Raw genomic sequence first — 6,889 nt, 5'->3', positions numbered from 1 at the left:
GAAAAGACAAGGTCTCGCAACCAAATCTTGGGTTCGGGAGTCGATTATGCGAAGGGAAGGTATTAGCACCCCTACGCATCTGTAGTGCTCTACGGAATCCACTCTTGTTGTTCTTGTCTAAAGGGTGTGGGTTTATCTCATGTACTATTTACTAAAAGAGGGGTTAAAAGAAAATTACTCGCGCGGATGTCGCATCCACTGCATACGTATCTCATCTGAATATGAGAATCAGAGTCTTCGTAGCTCGGCTACCTATGGGTTAAAGAGGAGTGTGCTCGCTAAGACATCACGTCTTATGCCTACGTATCTCATCTGAAATGAGAATCAGAGCAAGCTGTAGTTCGGCTGACCTATGGGTTAAAGAGGAGTGTGCTCGCTAAGACATCGCGTCTTATGCCTACGTATCTCATCTGAAATGAGAATCAGAGCAAGCCGTAGTTCGGCTGACCTATTTTTGTTTGTTTTGTGTTTTAGATGAACGACGTTACTACGCAATCTACCGGATGCTCGACCTTTGGAGACTTATTCGCCTGTAGTAGAAGGAGTTAACGTGTTCTTAGGAGAAGAAAAATCAATGAGTTTGTTTGTGTTTTAGGAATTCTCATGCAAAAAGGAATTCCTAGACGAAGGAACCGTGCTACCTTAATTAACATGCGAACGAGAGACTATACGAAGCCTAGCAACCCTATAGGGAGACGATCACACCATACAAAACAAACATGCATAAAGTGAACACGCCAACAAGGGGGCTCAACATACATGGGTAGGGCTTTAGTCAAGAGGGGTCATATCAACCTCGACAAACAAGCCATGGAAAGGTAATCAAATGGGCTCTTAACCACTAACACTGAACGTCAGGGTGAGCAGATCCAAAGGGTAATGAGGATAAGACCTCAAAGCTCTTAACCCTGGACAGGGTGAGCTCATGACAAAAAGTGGGGATTCAGAAAGGTGGAACCCTCTCCACTGACTGACCGGACAAAAGATCTTGGGCTTTTGTTCTGAAGCATCGACACGTAGTGCGATGCATAAAGAACGACACACTGAATAACGGGGGATTGACTACTAATCCCTTTTATCCGTCAATTGCCTCTTCGTGGAGGTCTTTAGCACTGGTGCCTCTTCTTGGAGGTCTTTGGGTACAAAAGTAAACGCACAAAAAACATCGCCTCCTATCGAGGTCTTCCAGCTAAGAAAGCGGTAAAATACGGGAAAGATAAAGGGATCAAGATATCTACCACACGGATAAAAATCCGAAGTAATAACAACTAAAGAAGCAAGAAATCCGGTGATCTCTCAAGCTGGCACCATCAAAGAAAACAGGTCAGCAGGATAATCGGAATAAATCTCCAGATGGTATCCCGCAAATAAAGTGTAATACCAAGCAAGCTATCTCTTCAAGAGTCACATGAGCCCTCACAAAAACTCAACAAACAGGTTAGAATAACAAGATGGGGTGCAATCAAGAGTTGCACCAAATCTGAATGTAACCACATGATTCATGCCATTAAAGTTCACAAAAAGCTCACAAGAAGCAACCAAGGGTAGGAGGCCTAAACCTCTTATCAAACAAATGCATCAAAAGGGTATCAAAACTCAAAGTCAGGGGGTAAGGATCCACACACCAAGACATGACATATATACTAAAACATGTGCCCGGAGGCAATAGAAAGCATGTCATAACAAAGCGTGAAACAGATTGGAGAACAAATAGAAAAAATCAGCTATTGTCGCGATCGCTACTGCTTCGCCTAGCGAAGGCTTAGTGAAGCTTCGTTGCAGGCTTGCTTAGCGATGCGGCTAGCGAATGCCTGTGGATTCTGGATTTTCCATGGATAACAGTACGATTTCAGAAATTAAGTGGTCAAACATTCAAGGCATTGTTTTACACATTCATGCATATCTAAACCCACATGTGAAACCTAACTATACCCACTCTCCCGGATTCAACCATAATACCTCATGCTTTAGGAATTTCAAATTAAAAGCGTAAAGTAATGGGAATAAGGCAAACCTGATTGGAGAGATCGAATGAAATTGAATTGCACCGTTGGGTTTGCAGAACAATCTTAGGGTTTATATGAGATGGAATTGGTAGAGGTGATCCCTTCAGTCTCTAGAGGCTGCTATGAATTAGTTAGAATCTCTCTCCTTTTTTCTTCTAGGGTAACAGGAATAGAATAGGGTTTGGCTCAATGAAATTTTCAGAATTTATACTCTGATTTTCGTGGCTTTGTGGGCTCAAATGAGAGAGTCCAAGTCCAAAATCCTTTATGTTATATATTTTTTATTTTCAAAATGTGTAGGCTTCACCTAGCAAAGAATCTGCTCGCCTAGCGAGCATGACAGTTCAGACTCTGGTGGATCGCTAGGTGAACCATTCTGCTCGCCTAGCGAGCATGACAGTTCAAGTCATCTTTCCAAATTTGTAATCTGTGCGCTGGACCTTTGTTCCTTCAAGAGTAGTATGTCGAATGATGAATAGACCCCATTTGAACATGTTGGAAGTAACTCAAGTCATTCCCTTGTGTTGACTGCTCACCCAGATAGAAACCACAAAGTGTCTTGGATGATATTCAAGCTTCTTGGATCTAATTCTGATTGACATGATGAAATGCAATATGAAATGTTAAATGACCTAAAAATGAATGCATGAATGAGGGGGGCAAATTTGAGGTGCCACACATGGCAGTCAACCTCTTCTCTTCAATCAAATTCAGATGGTCATATCTGGTTTGGCACCATTCATCTTCAGTCAACTTGGCTTCCACCAAAACACACAATGATGGGATTTCAACCTCTACTGGGAGCACATCTTTCATGCCATAAACAAGAGAGAAAGGGGTTGCCCCTGTTGAAGTATGGATGGATGTACGATACCCATGCAAAGAAAATGGGAGAATCTCATGCCAATCCTTGTAGGTCACAACCATTTTCTGAATGATCTTCTTAATGTTCTTATTCGCAGCTTCAAAAACCCCATTCATCTTAAGTCTGTGGGGAGAAGAATTATGATGTGCAATATTGAAGTCCTTGCAAAGAGCCTCTACCATATTATTGTTCAAGTTTGATCCATTTTCAGTAATGATCTTGCTTGGCACACCATAACAGCATATAATCTGATTCTTGATCAACCTCACAACAACTTGCTTGGTTACATTCGCATATGATGCCGCTTCAACCCACTTTGTGAAATAGTCAATAGCTTGCATAACGAAACGATGTTCGTTTGAAGCTTTAGGCTCAATCATGCCAATCATATAAGTTCCCCACATGGAGAAGGGCCATGGAGAGGAAATGACATTTAATAGTGTCGGAGGAACATGAATTTTATCTGCATATATTTGACACTTATGGCATTTCTTCACAAATTTGCAATAGTCAGATTCCATTGTCACCCAATAGTAACCTGCTCTCAACATCTTCTTAGCCATAGCATGTCCATTGGAATGAGTACCAAAGGAACCTTCATGGACCTCAATCATTAATAAGTTTTCTTTGCGTCTATCCACGCATCTGAGCAAAACCATATCGAAGTTTCTCTTGTAAAGCACATTACCATTAAGGTAGAAATTGCCTGCTAATCTCCTCAAAGTCTTCTTATCTTTCAAAGGTTCCCCAGACGGGTATATCTGACTTTGGAGGAAACACTTGATATCAAAATACCATGGCTTTTCATCTTTGACCTATTCAACAGTAAATACATGAGTTGGCCGATCAAGACGCATCACAGTCAGATTAGGAACTTCATTCTAGAATTTCAACACAATCATTGAAGCCAACGTTGCAAGAGCATCTTGTAACACCTCAAAATTTGCCCTCCTCTCTTGGGACTAGCTTAGCATATTGCATTTCATTTTTTAGGACATTAGGCATTTGCATATTGCATGTCATGTGATAATTGTAACACCCCGATAAAATAAGATAATTATTTAATTTAAGTTAATAATATATTTATTAATTTAATTAAATAATTGGAATATTATTATTGGAATTATTATTATTGGATTATTATTTTATTGGAATAAAAGTTGGAATTTAGAAAAGGTCCCATTTAGTAAAAAGGTTTATTTTTTCACGTGAAAAGGAAAAAGGGACAGAAAAGTGGAAAAGGGCAAAGAGAACCAGAGAACAAGGGTTGGAGAGAGGGAGAGCTTGAAGCTTAAAGATTCGCCGGATTAACTCAGGTAAGGGGGGTTTATCGTCGATTAATGGGTATTATGGGATAACATGTAATGGGTAGTGATAGACTATTGATTTGTCCCTGATTTGAATGATGCATGATGAAAATTGTGAAATATTGGATGAACGAAAAATTGGATTATGATTGAAAGGAATTCGTAGGAATTAGATGTAAAAATGTTAGAATTGGTGAAATTGAATAGGGTATGATTCGTGTTAGATGATATGAAGGATTACTGTGTAAAATTGGATTGTAGGAGGTTGGAATTGGGAGATCTCGTAGCAGAGAAAACCATAGCAGATCTGGAAATCTGGTTTCTGGTCATACGCGTATGGCACTAGGCAATACGCGTATGAGATGGTCTGGTACGTGTATGGCACTAGGCATTACGCGTATGGATGAAGAAGATGATGTTTTGAACGTGGTTTGGTCTCTGTTGGTACGCGTATGGGGAAGTGGTACGCGTAGCATACGCGTATGAGACAGGTGATACGCGTATGGGATTGGCTGAGAAATGGGCCATACGCGTATGGGACTAGGCAGTACGCGTATGGGCAGGATTGTGATTTTTCTGTGCTGTTGTTGTGCAGTTTTTGGTTGTTCAGCTGAGTAATGTAATTTAGCTGATGTATGATAGAGTAGGGATCATTTCCCGTTGTTTTGAGTAGTATAGGTATTAGTAGAGTGTGCTAATGCTGTGATTGATTATGTGGTATGACATGATATGATTATGTGGTGAATATGTTGATGATGTATGATGATATGCATAATGTTGTGAATGTATCTATCATGTATGAAATTATGAATGGACTGTTTATGGCTTAGAGTGTGAGCATATGTCCATTGTGGATGATTGTTGATGTTTGCATGACTAAGTGATTTAGCTTGCATATTGTGGCCTTTATGGTGGTAGCTAATTCCCATGGTGAGGAATTAGTGAGTTAGTATTGTGGATTGTTGTTGATGTTTGCATGCTAGGTGATTAGCGTGCATATCATAGCCCTTGGGGTGGTAGCTAATTCCCATGGTGAGGAATTAGTGAGTGAGTCACTAAGTCTCAAATGAGTGGGACTAGTGAGCTTGGTAGCCGTATCTGGATTTGATCGGTGAGGTTGAACTATATGTTCACGAATAGTCGGTACCGCATGCATGGAGTCTCATTGCATAATGTATGTATGACGTATAATATGAATGGATGTATTCCAATATTATACGTGTATTTGTGTTGGCATTGGGTATGAGTATGAATTGTGTTGATATTGAGTATGCCATTTGAGTTGATGTGTCGTTACCGAATGTGTGATATGATTTGGGTGATTAATTGTGTTATTACTTAGCATTACATGATATTTTATAATGCTTATTATATTGATTGAGGAACTCACCCTTACAACTATGTTTCAGGTAACGAGCAGTGATTGAGTAGAAGCTAGTGCTCGGAGTCTAGTGTAGTCTCCTTAGTGGGTCATGCTCTGATAGATGTAACATCGGGACGGGATGTTTTACCTTGTTGAATAAATTTTACATGTAATGTGTTACATGTTTTGCATGATTGATTTGATTTCTATCCGCTGCGTATTGTGCAAATGCTTTATGTTTCGAATTAATAAAAGAGCATGACAGTTATTTGGTGATTGGTGTGAAATGATTGTGTGACACCCTTAATTGCATAATTACTCTGATTGATATATTGCTATTTTAATTAAATATTTGGGGTATTTTAGAAGGGTGTTACATTAGTGGTATCAGAGCATAGTCGGTCGAGTCGAGTCGTAATTATTCTGTTCCCCTGTACGTGATAGGTGTTGTATAACCCTATCAGTACTTATTGTTTTATCTTGTTGGGTTCTCAGAATAGAGATGGCTGGAAGAAGTAGAGACGATGCTGTGATTGCTGAGGCTCTGGGTATGCTAGCTGGAGTACTTGGGGGAAATCCGAATGTTGTGGGAATGGGAGCTGCTCGTCAACTGAGTGAGTTCCAGAAGAACAATCCTCCAATGTTCAAGGAAGCATACGATCCAGATGGTGCTCAGAAGTGGTTGAAGGAGATCGAGAGGATCTTCCGAGTGACTGAGTGTGCCGATAACCATAAGGTCAGGTTCGGTACGCATATGCTGTCAGAGGAAACAGATGATTGGTGGGTTGCTACCCGCACTGAGTTGGAAGCTGCCGGGAGTGCTGAGGTCACTTGGGCGTTGTTCAGAGAGAGATTTTTGAGGAAGTACCTTCCAGAGGATGTCAGAGGAAGGAGAGAGATAGAGTTCTTAGAATTGAAGCAGGGCAATCGGTCTGTTACTGAGTATGCTGCTAAGTTCACAGAGCTGTCGAAGTATTACATTCCCTATGATGAGGCTACTGGAGAATTTTCAAAATGCGTGAGGTTTGAGAACGGGTTACGTCCCGAGATCAAGCAGGCTATTGGGTATCAGCGGATTAGAGTGTTTTCCTAATTTGGTCGACTGTTGCAGAATGTTTGAACAGGATACCAAGGCCAGAGCGGAAAGCTATCAGCAGAGGGTTGATAGGAAAGGCAAGAATCAGAATGATCGTGGGAAATCGTATGCAGCTGGCAAAGGTTTCCAGAGACAGAGTGGGATGAAGAGGCCTAGTGGGGGAGACTCCAGTGCCCCTGCTAAGTGTTATAGATGTGGTCAGGCTGGACATCGTTTCTATGAGTGTACTAGTGCTGAGAAGAAGTGTTTCAA

Source organism: Lathyrus oleraceus, chromosome 7, assembly GCF_024323335.1.
Source record: "Lathyrus oleraceus cultivar Zhongwan6 chromosome 7, CAAS_Psat_ZW6_1.0, whole genome shotgun sequence".
In the NCBI taxonomy this organism is placed as follows: Eukaryota; Viridiplantae; Streptophyta; class Magnoliopsida; order Fabales; family Fabaceae; genus Lathyrus; species Lathyrus oleraceus.
This window is presented reverse-complemented; position numbering follows the sequence as displayed.